At 43.4% G+C, this 16930-nt stretch overlaps 1 pseudogene; it reads right to left on the bottom strand.

Annotated features, from left to right (window-relative positions):
• Positions 1-12544: 12544 nt before the first annotated feature.
• LOC147258453 (uncharacterized) lies at positions 12545-16672 on the bottom strand (annotated as a pseudogene).
• Positions 16673-16930: the final 258 nt, after the last annotated feature.

The raw sequence follows: 16930 nt of genomic DNA, 5'->3' as shown, positions 1-16930 counted from the left end.
CCTCTCGCCCGTTGATGCTGGGATGGGCTCCAGCCCCCCCCCCCCCCCCGCGACCCTTAATGTGGACCCTTAATGGAATAAGTGGAAGACAATGGATGGATGGATGGTGGCCCAGTGTCTGGTGAGAGTCCATAAAACAGTGGCAGCAAAACCTGGAAGATCCAGTGTGTCTCCAGAACCACAACATGTGCCCTGCAGACAACTTCTGAATGTAAGGCCTACCTGAAGTGCAGCATGACAAGATACCACACTGTACAGGGAAAGCACAACTTTTGTGACAAGTGCAACATCCACCTGTGCTTTGTGCCACACTTAAATTGCTTCAAGGCTTCAGGTAGATGTTTTACAGGAAGAAACTGCTGTACCAAGTTTGTAAAGGTAGAAAAGTAGTCCAGGTAATGGTTGGGCCTTTCTCTGAAGTTTCTAGGTTTAAAGATAACTTAGTATCAGCTGATGGCAAAAGGAGTTGGTTTTTTTATCTTTTAATGAGTAGAATTTTATCATTTTTTGACAGGGACCTCTAGGGAGAATCAGCACTGGAGGCACAAGCAACTGGGTATGAGCGGGGGAGATGTGGTGGGATACATCAGAGGCTGAAAAATCAGGGCCACCTTCCAATGCCACTTCCCACTGTCAAGCTGGGAAATGTCCAGTCACTCTGCAGCAAAATTGTCTGGCTTCATCAGTCATGCATTTGGTGGAGTATAAAAGTGCTTGTCTCCTTGCACTTACTGAAACATGGCTGAAGGACCATGACCTGCAGCCTGACTTGGAGATCGAGGGCATTGGAGAGCCCATTCTTTTTGACAAGGACTCCGAGGTGACAGGCAAATCATTGGGTGGAGGCTTATGTCTATGTGAATAAAAAGTCCATCATCATCAGAGAAACACCGGGTACTCTTGACGCTGAAATTCTGTCAGTGTCTCTGCCCCCTTTCTATCTGCCGAGGGAATTCCTGCAGCTTTTCATCACATTTGTTACCATCCATCCCAAGGCTAATGAGGAAATAGCTACTCAGGATTTGGTTAGGACTGTGTAGCGGCTACAGGGAATTTCTCCTGATGTCCCGAACTTTGTTATGGGGGATTTGAATCAGTGCAGACCTGGAAAGTCCCTTGGTACTTTTTATCAATGTGACGTGTTCCACTTGACTTAAGAAGCACTTGGATCTTGGAGCAAATCCTGCTTCATTCTGTGGATGTGGATAAAAATTTAAAAAAAAATGTCAATGGGTATGCCTTTAATTATTAGTACTCAAACTGGGGTCTTTGAGTTTAACTTTAAAGAGCTAGCTTTGAAGTGGGGTTGTATGAGGTACTTATTCAAAGTCAGTGTAGTAGCTACAGTAGATGCTGATCAGCACAACCCCAGTTTTGAGAAGCAGAGATGAGCACCAGCATCAAAAGGTGTTTAAAAGGTCCACCATAAAAAACAAACCAAAAAAAATCACTTCAACTTGCCACCGGACAGCCTTTTCTGATGGGAGAACACACAAGTTATACAAAGGTAAAGTGGTGAAAATATTCCTAAGAGTACATTGCTTAGCTTCTGACACCAGCACTTCTGCAGTACAGTATGTAATACAAAGTCTAGAGATAAATATTTCATGCAATCGGACTCCAACCAATCCAAATCCCTATTAAGCTATCCCTTTTAGAGCAAAATTTCATTTGAGAAAACCACTCAAAACACTATACCTGCTGTTCAAAGTACATGGCTGGCCACCTATCTTTGACTTGTGCCACAAGGGTTTATCTTTAACAATCTCTTTCCTCTGTAGAGGTAATGTGTTACTCATCATTTCACCAATTTACTTCCAGTCAACCTTTCTTTTCATAATCTCACTGGCCATGACAGAGCTCTCTATCTCAAGGTAACTTTGGGCTTTCCCTTCTGGGCAAATCTGGCAGGAAGTTCACTTCTGACTTTCGTGCCCTCTTTAGTTATTTTGTTGATCCATGCATTGACTCTGAGCACGAAGCCTCAAGCCACTCGCATCTTCTGCTGGAAGTTGCCCATTTTGAAATTTAAACTGAACTTCAAGCAATACCACCCACTGACACATCCTTGTTCCTTCAGACAAGGATGCTTGTAATGAGAGCTTGGGCCACATGACCATACACATCACAAGGGATTGTGAGCATTAATTGCTTCTGCTAACTTGTCGAAGATGTCAAGAAGGGTCCCATCTCTATGGAAGGATTCATTTCCTTGCTTCAGTTTCATCTCAACATCAAAAGAAAAGGCAGGAATGGCAAAATGGTAGAGGCAGCTGAAAAATTTTGGTAACACTGGGGCCCTCCTCGAGGGAAGATGACAGGCTTGCTATGTCCACATTTGAGTCTGTGTGGTATGATTCAGAAGACTTTGTGTGTGCTTTCAAAGTTGCTTTATCTTTAGGAAGCTTCAACATGCTACTTAAATTGCACAGTTCATTATCAAATAAGGGGTCTTCATACTGAATCACAAGGTCTCTGCCTTAACTCTCCACTACAAGCTAGCAATGGCTATCCCCTCTCACTCTCCTCCCTCCTGCTCAGTGTGCCACATGTTTAGTTACTCCTCTGCCTCTTTAGTAATGCTGATTTTAATGTTGTTTGTTTGTCATACTGGAGGTGAGGCTTAGCGAGGTTGAGTTGGACCTGCGGTGGGTCTGCACTCATGGATCCAAACAATTAGCTGCTAGAGCTAGCCAGCCCCCGTAAGCTGGTGTGGACCACCCAAGGTTAGCTCCTAGTTTAGCCCTGACTAGCTCCTAAGCAGCCAGGAAACCAAGGTAGCTGGGTGACTGTCCGAAGGAAGCATAGCTGACTGTCAGTGACCAACCACCACTTCACTGTTTGAATAGGTTCTCCCCACTCAACGACACACCTGCTGAGAAGACAACCAGAAATGGGACATTTTGTTCTGAGGAACATGAAACTACCAACAAAGGCAACCACAGTCGTATTCCAGGGGCCAGAGCTGGCAGCATCAAGTCAAATCTGAAACTGCTTGCTAAAAGTAAACAGAAATATGATAAAACTGTTATTCAAGTCAGTGGTAATAACGACACCAAGCAGAGGTCGCCAAAATAAATATTGAGTCGTGTACATTTGTAAAGACAATGTCAGACTCGTAGTGTTCTCTGGACCCCTGCTTAATCAGACCAATGATGGCATGTTTAGCCACATGTCATTGTTCAACTGCTGGCTATCAAGGTGGTGTCCAGCAAACAATATGGGCTTTATAGATGACTGGAAAATTTTCTGGGGGAGACCTGGGGCCTCATGTATCAACGCGGTTTACGCAAGAAAAACATGCGTACACAAGAAAAACTTGCGGACCGTTCCAGGGTGAGCCAGTGGACCCTCAGCCGGGCCATGCCCTGGGTGGTGGACCTGATCATCCGCCTCTCCCGCAGGTACATTAAATTCCCCTGCGGTGTGGTTAACAGGTCAATATTAAAGCGCAATTTGCAGCAATAGCCGGATTCTCTAATGTCTAATTCTCTAATAACTACACTCATCTTGCCATAAAAGCGTCTTCCATGAGGAACACGCTTACGTTCATCCAAAGGGTTTCCACTCCATCAATGTGCAGATCATCGATATGCAGAGGCTGGAGGGATGGACGCCAATCCTGGCAGGGCAGCCATCCTCGCACGCATGAATTTCACTTCCACAATGTGAATGGGTAAGAAGCGATTACACAGTTCATGAAGCTAGATCAATTTATTTTGTCCACAAAACGTTCCAGAACATTTATCAGGCAGTCGAGCCGCTCATTGATACCCGTTATGTCCTCCTGCGACTGCAGGACCGCCTGGGTGATCCCTCCCACTGGATCCGTGTAGGCCAGAGGATGCGCTGCTGGGTCTGGGTGGGCTGGAGGACCGTCCGCCGCTTGTCGGCCTGGTGCTTGTGCTGGGGCCGGGGTACGGGCTGGCCCGAATGCCACTGGTCCTGGTGGATGACTCTGAGCCGGTGGACTGGCTGGCGCGGGAGCCAGCGGGGGTGCCGCATGTCGGCGGCATGGGTGATGGATCAATTTCTATTAAACATATTAGTTTATTTTAAATAGCTGATTCTGTGCATTTGTTGCCTTTACATCTGTGGACAAGCATGTGGAAATGTTGCGTAAGAAATGGAGTTGCCACTTACCCTCCAGGCTCTTGGAGTCAGCATGGGTGGTGGTGACAACCCACACTGACCTCCCCCCCAGATGCTGCCCATGACTGCCGCCACCGGCTGCTCAAATTCCGTCAGATTCCCCTCTCCCTGACCCCCACCTGTCTGACCGGCACTCCTCTGGAGGGCAGCAGGTGTGGATTCCTCTTGACGCAGAGTGGCGAGAGCTTGGTGGTTTTTGCTAGGGTAGCTGAGTACTACCTGTCACAACACACTCTACAGAGGTTCTTTATGTCAGCGGGTGGCACATTCAGTCTGCGTGGGTGTTATTAGTGGTGTCTCCAGCCGCCAATGGCGAAGATAGAAAGGCAGGGGAGTTTATTCTTAAGTAGGTGTAGGAGGCAGACCAGCTGTCTCCTTTAAATAGTAAGGGCTGGGATTGTAGGAGTGTGTCTGCCGCTGGCTCTCCATTTTGGCAGGGTTCCCATGCGTCCAGGAAAACCTGGAAAATGATTGACCAATTTTCCAGTCATAGAAAACATATGGAAAAACACTGTCAAAAGAGTGGGATGTGCACAGAGAGCACAGGCAAGGGGGACACCCTTAAAATGAGAAAAGTAGGCAGTGAAAAATTAAGTATTATATGCTATTTGAACCACTGGCATTTCTTTTTCCCACTGTTATTAGCATAAATGAATGTGATTTAGCATGGCTAAATTAGCATTACAAATATCAATCAGTCAATTTGACTTTATTTTGTGACTTTTAAACAAATCAATTGCAATTCAAAGGGCTTAACAGGTTGATTAAACAACAAAAATGGGCAGTAATAGACAGTTTCAAATGTGTGCTGTTCTCTTACTACAGGAGTGAGTGACAACGTCAGGAAGACAGTCTAAGTTTAAGAGCGAGTGAATGGAAGACCCCCAGTTCAGGGACTGGCTAGGAGAGGTGTCAGGAGATGTACACAGTGCATACTACATGTTTTGCAGTTTTGATTTTTATAATGTTTGAAAAATGTAGCTGTCAGATTTGTGAATAAACTGAGTTGTGCAGTAAAATGAGATGAAACAAAGGAAATCATTTTTCAGTGATTTATTGAAAACATACAAATATTTTTGGAGGAAGTGCCAGAGAAAAAGTTAGAAGAGAAAGTTGAACTGGGAATTGTCCAGTTGAACATTGTTACTCTTGTTTGTCATGCTAATGAAGTACTACGCTGTAATCTGTGGTTGTTTGCATTATTCCATGCTACATTTGTCATCATAAGTTTTCATATATAAATTATAGCCATAGACTGCACATCAAATGTATGAGTAATAAACCTTGAAAAAAAAAACGGGGTAAATGCTAGTTACAACTGTAGAAAGGAACACTTCTAAAGTATGAGGGGGACAGAAAAAGTTTTTAGTGTATGATGTAATAACTTGTCTCTGTAGCCACTGAAAATGTCCTAGAAAAGTCCTAGAAAATACTTTCAGGGAAAGAGTGGGAAGCCTGTTTGGGCTCTAGTTTCAGCCAGCTGCCGAGTGCTATTTTGCACCGCCAATCAGAAGGCTGTTCCTCCCAGGATGGTGCCACAAGCCTTGACCCTGGGGGGAGGGGGTGTCTTGTCAATGCGCAAAGTTAAGTTTTAACCCTACATAATTTTGTATTGTTCGTTCAAGCCCCGTTTAAACACTGTTCATATTATGTGTATGAAATAACTGTTTGGTAAGGGGCCAAAGGGAATTTGGGGCACTATTGTGGGCAATAGTAAGTCCTTAATCGGAATTTATTCAGCGCAGTATCCGCACATTGAGTGTGACTGTTTGGGTGTTGTGTGCTGTGCCATAGCCTTGTACTTATACACAAGGTATATATATATATATATATATATATATATATATATATATATACACACACATATATGGCATATTTATAATAAAGGCTGTATTTTTCTATTTTCAGGTTGTGATGTGCCTTCTTGTCACCAGACAGGGCCCTTATTGGGCTGGTTTATGGCACACCAATCAAAGAGTAGCTTAATTAATGTCACCTTGTTAAACTACCACAAAACATATCTAAAGTCGACAGAAAAGAAAAGGATGGAAGGGACGGAGCACATGATATCGACCCGCAGCTGCCCATAATGCATTTAAAGTCACAAAAGTAAATCAAATGGGTTTATGCCTACTGTTCATTTCTCTGACTAGGCTGCTGTACCTTTAAATATGATTGTCTTACTGTATTTTTACCTGCCCCCAAGGACTTGTCTTGAGTCCCTGTTCTTCTTAAATAAATAAATACATCTACAAAAACAATATGCCGTTGTAATCCCGGCACTGTCTCAGAAGTCAAGTTGACATACATTACTGAAACTGTGGAACCGGATTTTCAATTTAGCATTTATTCTGTAGTTGACACTTTTAAACTTGTAATTACATGTTATTACAACCTCAGTTGTCATTTGTCCTACTGACATAGGATAATATGTTAAAATAAATAGGCAAAATCCTATTTTACAGTGTGACGTGTTTATTCAAACCCCCTTCAGTCAATATCCCTTTATTTATTTATTTTTTTAAAGCTCTGTAAAAAGGTGATTTATTTGTCATTTGACAGCCTGGCATCAGCTCCACTCAGATATTTAAAAATATATTGGTGGACTAAATAAATCAGGAAGTAAACTTAATTGTTTTAAATGTATTGAAATTTCCTTCAAATGTGAAAGAGACACACACAAACAGTTGGCTTTGGCTGCAAAACAATAAGATTCATCTGTAATTTCCTCTCTTCCAGACTCCAGAGATTTCCAGAGATGCTAAAAAGAGCTGTTGCTAAACTGCTTATAAAAAAAGAGAAACCAAGATGCCTTAATTCTGAATAATTACAGACCAGTCCCAAACCTCTCTTTTATAGCCAAGATCATCAAGAAAGTTGTATTTAATCAGTTCAGTGACTTTCTGGGCAGGGTGGGCGTTCTGGACAAATTTCAATCAGCTTTCCGACCTCACCACAGCACTGAAACGGCCCTGGTTAAGGTGTTAAACGACATAAGACTGAATACAGACTCTAGCCGTGTATCTATTTTGGTCTATTTCGGACACTGTGGATCATGGAATCTTGCTGCACAGGTTCAAAAACTGGGTTGGACTCTCAGGAACGGTCCTCAAGTGGTTCAGATCTTACTTAGGGTATATATATATTTTGTTACAGTTCACATCTATGAATCTGAAGAACTGGCAATGACTAGTGGCGTCCCCCAGGGGTCCATATTAGGCCTCCTTCTGTTCAATTTGTACATGTTGTCTTTGAGTCAGATTATAAAACAGTTCAACATTGACTACCACAGCTATGCTCATGATACACAGCTTTATGCATCTTTGTCGCCAGGGGAATTAAGTTCAGTTGAGTCACTATATAACTGTTTTGAGCAAATAAAAAATTGGATGAGCCACAATTTCATTAAACTAAACCAGGATAAAACAGAGATTATTCTTTTCAGAAATAAAGAAAAAAGGACCACCATCGCAGAGTATCTTGAGACATGGTTTCTGAATACAACAAACCAAGTCCATAAACTTGGTGTTTTAATAGACTCAGATCTGACCTTTGACAGCCACATCGAAGCAGTCACCAAAACTGCTTTTTAATCACCTCAAAATTCATAAATAGAATTAAATCCTTGATCACCCATGTACTGGTCTCACCACCAGCTAGGTTACCCAGTCAGATAAACACAGAGTCCAATAACACCAGTAGAAGTCGGAACTTGTTTTGGCCGTTTACTGAACATTAGTGTGAAACTGTAACACAAATATTACAAATACAGATATTATACATGTGTCCCATACAAATGTAAGCAACAAGATGAGTATAAAGCATTTTCTCTATCAGCCTTCATGTCACTTCAAGCTTTTCCAAATAACATAAATTACAGAATAATCTCGCAAATACTACTCTCTAAGCATTTATATAAACCTTATAAAAAATAATACTTACAGACATTGCGTCTAAACAATGGCTATGAAAGGATGCGGACAGATGAAAGGAGCTAACACTGTTACGCTAGCTGCACATGTCCTTCATTTGCTGCTTCTGACAACTTCCTGTCTAAACCGGAAATGATGTAGCATTAACTTTAAAAACTAATAACAGCCACAAGGGGGCTCTAAACAGCAAAATTTTAATAGTCTACTGAGACCTTAACAACCCAAAAACACCAAGAGATGCTTATCCATGCATTTATATCCAGCAGATTGGACTATTGTAATGGTCTGCTAACAGGCCTTCCTAAAAAGAGCATTAAGCAGCTACAACTGATCCAAAATGCTGCTGCTAGGGTTCTAACTCGTACCAAAAGAACAAAACCCATCACACCAGTTTTGAAGACTTTACACTGGCTTCCAGTGAGCCAGAGAATAGACTTCAAAGCATTACTGTTAGTATACAAATCACTAAAGGGGTTAGCTCCCAATTACCTATGTGACATGTTTAGAATATATAACCCTTGTAGAAATCTTAGATCTGTGAACTCAGGAAAACTGGTGTTTAGCAGAGTGACAAATAAACACGGAGAAGCTGCATTTAGTTACTATGCTGAAAATCCTCGGAACAAGCTACCAATGGAGATAAAACTTTCATCAGTTGTGGATATCTTCAAAAACTAGGCTGAAAACTTTCCTTTTCTCATGTGCCTATTCATAGTCTGCACTGTCTTTCTCTCTTTTCTTTTCTCTTCATTTCATTTGATTTTACACTGATTTTTTTTTCTTTTACCTTCCTATATTTATTCTATTCATGTAAAGCACATTGAATTGCTGTGAATGAAATGTGCTATTTGGCTGCACGGTGGTGCAGTGGTTAGCACTGTGGCCTCACAGCAGAAGCTTCTGGGTTCAAGTCCCGGCTCGGGCACGGGATCTCTACTCCGGCTTCCTCCCACCGTCCAAAGACATGCAATTTGGGGACAAGGCTGATTGAATACTCTAAATTGACCGTAGGTCTGAATGTGAGCATGAATGGTTGTTCGTCTCTCTATGTTGGCCCTGCGACAGGACTGGCGACCTGTCCAGGGTGAACCCTGCCTCTCGCCCGTTGATGCTGGGATAGGCTCCAGCCCCCTGCGACCCTTAATGTGTAGGAATAAGTGGAAGATGACGATGGATGGATGGAAATGTGCTATACAAATAAATTTACCTTGCCTTGCCTTACTCTCGAACGAAAAAACATTTGATCATGCCAACAAATTGTCTTCTAACTTCCGAATCGTCATCGTCAAAATTTCTTTAGTACAGATACAGTAAACTGTATGACAACATGCACTCCATTGTGTGGGGATCCAATAAGAAATAGGATTAATTTTTTTGTTTTGTTTTTTCTGTGATAACCGTTTTTCACTTTCTGTGATACTTATACCACCCAACATCAAGGTACAAGTTGGCTTAATCAGTGTCAGCCACACTATAAATAGGGGTCAGGGCTCAGCAGCAAAGCCTATTTGGAGATTAATTTTTTTAGAGGTTTAATAAGTGGTTCTTTCCAAAGGCTTTGACTACTTTTTGCTTTTGTTTTCCTTCTTTAAGGAAATAAATGCCAGTGTTAAGTATCTTATATTTTGTTTTTCTTTGTTCTATGTGCTTTTGCTGATATGTTATATGTATGCAAACAAGCTAATGGGTGTGATCGTCATGCAGGCAGGCACCAGCACTTTGCACTTTGATGGAAATATTTCAAACATAGCATAGCTTTGATTGAGTAAGCTTCAACATAAATAAATGTCAGTCATTTTGTGTGTGTGTGTGTGTGCGTGCGTGCATATGTGTCTGTTTATGTTCAGAGATGTTTTTTTCTATCACCACACTGGTACTTCTGCCTTGTCTGCCACTGCCCATCCCTGTTCATATTTTGCAAAAGATCCCTTAGGTGTGACACCAAATTATTCTCCTTTCTGCTAATAACCTTCACTTTTGTCTTCAGCATCCTTGCATGAAATTGGCTATTAAAAGGTTCTGTGCGACAGATCGACTTAATAGTTGAATACAAAGCCCACATGCACTGAGACTGAAACATTGGAAATAATGACTGTCTGTCCCAAAATTTCAGACTGAGGACTTTCACTCACACAGGAAAAATTTTGCCTGAGTGAGAAAAGAGAGGAACAACAGAGCAGGAAAGAGCCTCCTGAAATATGTCTTAAAAAGCTATAAAACGGCTACAAATCACTGTGAGGACATTTTAAGGAGAGAGGTATTTTCAGTTTGATTTACTTTGAAGCCATCACTTATCCCTGTATGGTGATTACTGTGGGTCTTTTTAGTACCCGACCTTACCCCAATTGTGTTAGCACAATCAAATTTATGTGTGCTGCTGTATGCCAGCAGCCATAATCAAGAACAATGAAAGTGAAGGAGAATTATCTGTGGCCTTTTAAAATCCACATACTAGGTCGATCACAATTGTCAAACCCTGTCCAAAGCAAACCGGGGATTACAAAAAAGGGGCTGATAAACAGGGACAGGACAGAACAGAGAGAGCAAAAGATAAATACACAATATACAATACACAGAAATGTCTGTGTATCTTTCAAAGTTCAAAAGATGGATGTGAAGTGGTGCCTTCAAAACATGTTGTACTTCAATTTAACCTCCCACAATGCACCACAGCGTTATTGTTTAGCAACACAAATGAGTTTGACACTGAAGGTCTGGTCATAGAAGCTTTTGAAGACATAAATGCTGCATTTGAATCTTGCTGTACCTTTCACAACTACCTCGTTTACTGTACAAATTGCCTACAGCTGTGTCCTGCAATATATTACAAATGTGCAGGAGAAACACTGTCAAACATGTAAAATGTCAAATTATAATTCTATCTTTAATCTCGTTTACTATTTCTACACTATTATCTAACAAGTTAGCCTTACTTAAAAAAAATTGGAACCCGATTGACTTAAAAAAGGTAAGTAATATGATTAATAGTCTTAAGTTACATTTACTTTATATTCACTTGTTCTGTGAACATGGAACCTTGTCCCATGTACTTAATTCTATTAAGTTGATTTAACGGAAGTTCAATTTAGAAATGTCAAGTAATATCAACTCAGCTATACAAAGTTATTCTGACTTACATAAACTGTACTGTGAACTTATTAGAATCTTGGAAACCAATTGCCTTAAATAAATAAAGTTAGCACATCAAAGAATAGTTGGTACACAAGGACCAATTCTTTATTTTATACCAAATCAAATATATTTACAAAAAGCCATGGTAAACATGGTAAAACAGTACACAACAGCACTTTTTTTTTTAACCACAGGCTTTAGTATCACAAAGTTACAGTCTTTCAAATAATGGTTTGCACAGCTTGAAATAAACAAACAAGGAAGGTACCAGTTTCACATTTTGGGTGAATGTTTGGCAGAGATACAAAGATTGTCAAACTGAAACTGGAAAAAAAATATTACAACACTGAGAATACACTGAGTGAATGAGTGTGTGTGTGAATGAGTGACTGAGTGAAAATGAGGGCTTACTGTGGTGTGTATGTGCAACTAACTGGCTGTGAGTAAGTGTGTGTGTGACTGAGTGAAATTGAGGGTCTATGGTGGTGTGTATGTGTTTGTGCAAGTGTAAAAAATGTCCCAACAATTGAAATTTTAAACAAAATGTTCTCATAATGTCCCTTTTCTACTAATGGTAACTGAGGCTTTTGTTTGTAAACTTAGCCAACTAGATTTGGCTGTTTGAGGAAGAAAATAGCTTCATACATAGAAAAAGTGCCAGTGCTAGGAAAAGGGACATTATCCGAAACTGTTGGTGCATACAGCTTTGAGCCTTGACTGAAAAAGTGCACTTTTCAAGCTCAGAAGTTTGGACTTTAGGTTACCTATACCCAGACTGAGCATCACGCTTTGAATGAATTCAAAGGTGCTTTTTAGTGGTTTTGGATAGTTGAGGTGCAGGGCATAGATTAGCCCGAATACAAGGCAAAGTGCTTGATCATGGCTTTCAATGTCATCAATGACAATTGTACCTTCGAGAATGATAGCAATGCTGGTGGTTGATGGTGGACATCTGGACCTGGACGCTGATTGACTTTGGGTATAGCAGTCAATAACCCCACAGGAACTGGGGTGTAGTCTGCCATTGCATCGCAATCCTGTGGATATTGAGAAAAGAAAAAAAAAGACAGAAATCTGGTTTCCATGTGCATAACATCTATCATTAAGTACAAGCATGACATTTTATAATACTTACAACACAGACAATGTAGAAGTCGCTTCCATCATGCCAGAGGAAAACTGAGACATCGCAACACAGCAGTACTCAGGGCAAAGACATCAGTGGTCTACCAATGGAGAAAATTGTGAAAATAAGCAATTTTTCTCCAATAAAAATAAAATGTTTCCTTGTGACATACATCAACTAGTGATGCAACCTGGACACATCATCAGTGATGTTTCCTGGGCTCATTGAGTGTTTTGGGTCTCACAACATCATACACTCTCACCCAGGTGACCCAGCCGGGGATGATCAATCCCCCAACTTGTGTCCAGGTAGCGCTACCCTACCCACGGATCTTCTCTCCTGATCCACAGCCAACGTGAGGCAACCTCTGCTGCCTCCGTGGCCTCCCTGATGTCCTTTCGCTTACTGGCCCCCGTAATGCCCAGCATGTTGTAAACCCTGCAGAGGGACTGGCCTGCAAACCCTCTGCATCCCACCTCAATGGGCTCACATCTCGCTCGCCACCCATTGCGGCGACACTCCTCCACCAGCTCCTGGTACTTAGCCCTCTTTCGCTCGTTGGCCTCCTCGATGCGGTCTTCCCAAGGGACCGTGAGTTCCAGGAGCACGACCTGCTTGGAGGTTGCTGAGGTCAGCACCACGTCTGGCCTTAGCGATGTTGTGGCCACAATCTCTAGGAACTTTAATTGCTTCCCCAGATCAACTCTCAGCTCCCAGTCTTGTGCCATTGCCAGCAGGCCAGAGGAACAGGTCTTGGCCGGTCCTGTTGGTTCTTCCCCAGCTCTGATAAAGGCGATGGTCTTCTTCACTGGGCGGAGGCGCTTGCAGTGTGCAATTCCACTGCAGATGGAGTTCGCTATTGCCGTCAAGACCTGGTCATGGCGCCAGCGATAGCGCCCCTCACTCAGGCCTCTCGGGCAGCAGCTCAAGATGTGCTCCAGGGTCCCTCTCTTCTGGCACAGAGCGCAAGTTGGAGAGTCCACCTTCCCCCAACAGAACAGGTTAGATGGGCTTGGCAGTACATCATAGACGGCCTGGATCAGAAACTTTATACGCTGGGGCTCAGCTTTCCACAGCTCAGTCCACGTGACTTTACGCTCTGCTGCCTGCTCCCAACGCATCCAGGCTCCCTGCTGCCGCATCCCAACCATCCTGCTGGCTCTTTCTTCTTCCACTGCTGCTCGCACCTCTTCCTGGAGCAGTGCTCTCCTGTCCTTCCCCCTTGCCTTGTCAAAGAGAGATGTTGTACTGCTGCTGCCCAGGCCTGTTCTTCCCCGAGCCACAGTCCCCACCAGAGCCCTGTGCCGCAACCGTGTCTCAGCAACATTCACAGCCTCTGCTGCCCTCCATTTCCGCCCTGTTCTGACTACGATTCCTGCTTGAGAGACTTTAGGGTCACATGACTCTCTGTACTGCAGCACCTCCCTAGTACGGCTCACCTTGAATTCCTCATTCAGGCTGCTGATAGGGAGCTTCAGCATGTTGTTTTTGCCATACAGGGCGATGCTGCTCAGACTTCGAGGGAGACCAAGCCACTTCCGCAGGAACCTGCTGACTCTTCTCTCAAAGCCCTCGACTGTGGAGATTGGGACCTCGTACACCAGGAGGGGCCAGAGAATCCTTGGGAGGATACCATGTTGGTACACCCAGGCCTTGAACTTGCCCGGTAGACCGGACTTATCCACCTTGGCTAGCCACGCCTCCAGCTCCTGGTTGGTCGAATGGATGGCTGCCTTGTCTTTCAGGCTGCAATCGAACACCTTCCCGAGGCTCTTCACAGGTTTGTCGGTGATGGATGGTATTTGGATGCTACCAAGTGTGAAGTGGAACTTGTTGGTAACCTTTCCTTTCTTCAACACAAGGGATCTGGATTTTGCAGGCTTGAAGGTCATGCGGGCCCAGGTGGCTAATTCCTCCAGGCCCTTCAGGATCCATCTGCCCCCTGGGACGTTTGGTGTTGTCACAGTCGTGACATGAGGTCGTCCATGAAGGCCCTGATGGGCGGCTGCCTCACACCGGACTTGGTTAGGGGCCCTCTGCACTGAACCTCAGCAGACTTCGCCAGCATGTTCATGGCAAGTGCGAAGAGGATCACTGAAATTGTGCATCCAGTGATGATTCCCTTCTACAGCTTATGCCAGTCTGATGTTGTGGTCCCTGCTGAGACCCTCAGACTGAACCTGTTGTAATAGTCCAGAATGAGGTTTCTGAACTCGGCGGGGACATGATGCCGGCGTAATGCCTCTTCGACCAGCTTGTGAGGCATGGACCCATATGCGTTTGCAAGGTCCAGCCACAGTACGACTAGGTCGCCCTTGTTCTCTCTGGCTTCCCTGATCAGCTGGGTGACTACTCCATTATGCTCCAGACACCCCGATATCTTTGGGATCCCTCCTTTCTGGACTGAAGTGTCGATGTAGGAATTCTTCAGGAGGTAGTCTGTCAGACGCCTGGCAACAATGCTGAAGAAGAGTTTCCCTTCAACACTGAGCAGGGAGATGGTTCTAAACTGATCGATGTTCTTAGACTCTTCCTCCTTTGGAATCCATATCCCTTCAGCGAAATGCCACTGTTCAGCAACCTTTCCCCTCCTCCAGATCACCTTCAAAATCCTCCAGAGCCTGTGGAGTAACTTTGGGCAGTTCTTGTATACCTTGTAAGGTACCTCACTAGGTCCTCAGGTTGAGCTTGACCTCGCCTTCTTGACCACCTCCTGGATCTCCTTCCAGCTGGGCTCCCTCCCATCGAAGTCCAGCGTTGGTACAGGTGGGTCGATCAGGGACTGGCAGTCGCCCAGCTCTTGCTCCCTGGCGGCATCTCGGTAGGTTGCATCTAGGTGACGATCGATCTCAGCTTTGGAGCAGGTAAGTTGGCCACTGCGCTTCTGCCCCAGCAGCTGTTTTGTAAACCCAAATGGATTTGCTAGAAAGGCAGTCTGCTTCCTGGCTCTTTCCTTCCTCCTTCTCCTGTGCCACTCAGCCCTCCTCAGGATCATGAGCTTCTTGCGGAGTATGTTTCGCAACTCTGACAGAGGTCCCCTCTCCTCCTCTCTCGCCTCCTTAAACTGCGGCTTCAGGACCTTCAGCTGATGGATCTTGTTTGCCCTGTTGCTTTTGGTGTAAGGAAGTTTCGTTGCTTTCTTCTCCTCCAAGCCAAATCTCTCAGCTGCTAGGCTGATGATGATGGTGGTAAAAGAGTGAAAGAATAGTCCTACATGTGCAGGAGAGTGAGAGAGTGACTGACTGACTGAGTGACTGTGTGCGTGAGTGACTGACTGACTGTGTGCTAGCTAATGCTACAATACAATAAAGCTACATGAGGGAGTGCTGTCTGAGTTAGAAAGTATGATGTCAACTTGACTCCTGTTCACCTCACTCGCTCAGTCATTTTTCAAAATAAAACAGAAACTAGAAAACAAAATATTATTATTATATATATATATATATTCATTCCCAAAATAAAAAAAAGCTTGATCTTCTGATTTCCAATTTTGTGCACAAAACGAAAATGGGGAAAAAAAAACAGATAACGGGCATTTAATACCATTCAGATATTTTCGTTTGCCCACAAGTTGCGTGAACCAGAAGGGGGGATTTTCACCAGACTCGCGGGAAGACAAAGATGACCAAAAAAATGGATGCATACATGCTTTTCAGCAGCAGCAAGAGGGTCACTCTGAGGCCAGAGGACATGAAGACAGAAAAAAAAAGGCATTATTTTTCAGGTATGTATTTTTGTTTAAAATAATAGGCTACACAAACATAGATGTACGGTATCGAAATTCAACAATATTTGCCTTATGAAATCCAAAAAGCATGCTTATTCCAGCTGTACAGTATTGGTTTAGTATGTTGTTGTAGTCACATTTAAGAGGCTGGCTTTGCACGACTGTTTTTCCAAAGGTTACATGAGTGCATTTTTAACAAGAACCTTCAATAAAATTGGCTTTGTGTGTGTGTGTGTGTGTGTGTGAGAAGGGAGAGAGAGAGAGAGAGAGAGAGAGAGAGAGAGAGAGAGAAAGAGAGAGAGAGAGATTGTGTTCATGCATGCGTGCTTGTAAAATTAAATGGTGTGCAAACTAATTAGATGAATGACAACAATTTGAACACCTGTCAGACGTCCAAAAGGAAAGCCTGTACGTCATGGATGACACAAACTTGGCCATATTTGCCAGACCTGATGCCGATTTCAATTGTTTTGCACTAGCTGAAAGAGGCCATTGTGAAGTCCATGGTGAAAGCACCACTGTTAAAAAATCAGCAGGAGGAGTAAAATCAGGCAAGCCTGTCCTATTTTCTTTTCACCACCCACCCAACGCATCCGCGAGCATGTCCTGTCCAGTGCCCAGGAGTACCCCAACCAAAACCTTTGTGAGGTGATGAAATCAAACATATTTATGATCATACATCCCTTTTCAAATTTTTGTACTTTCTCATTCTACATTATTTACAGCAGTGTGTGACAATTTTGCTGCTGTACTCCCATCATGCACACTCCTTAAATGAATCTACACCCAACAATTCTCCATGAGCAAGCACATCCTGCAACAGCGGCGACGAAAACCTTCCTTTTGACAGGCAGGAACGTC

This window comes from Aulostomus chinensis, chromosome 7 (genome assembly GCF_037954235.1).
Source record: "Aulostomus chinensis isolate RoL2024-O1b breed Wild chromosome 7, RoL_Achi_v1.0, whole genome shotgun sequence".
Lineage (NCBI taxonomy): Eukaryota > Metazoa > Chordata > Actinopteri > Syngnathiformes > Aulostomidae > Aulostomus > Aulostomus chinensis.
The sequence above is the reverse complement of the archived record's forward strand: the minus strand, read 5'-3'. Positions and strand labels throughout refer to the sequence as shown.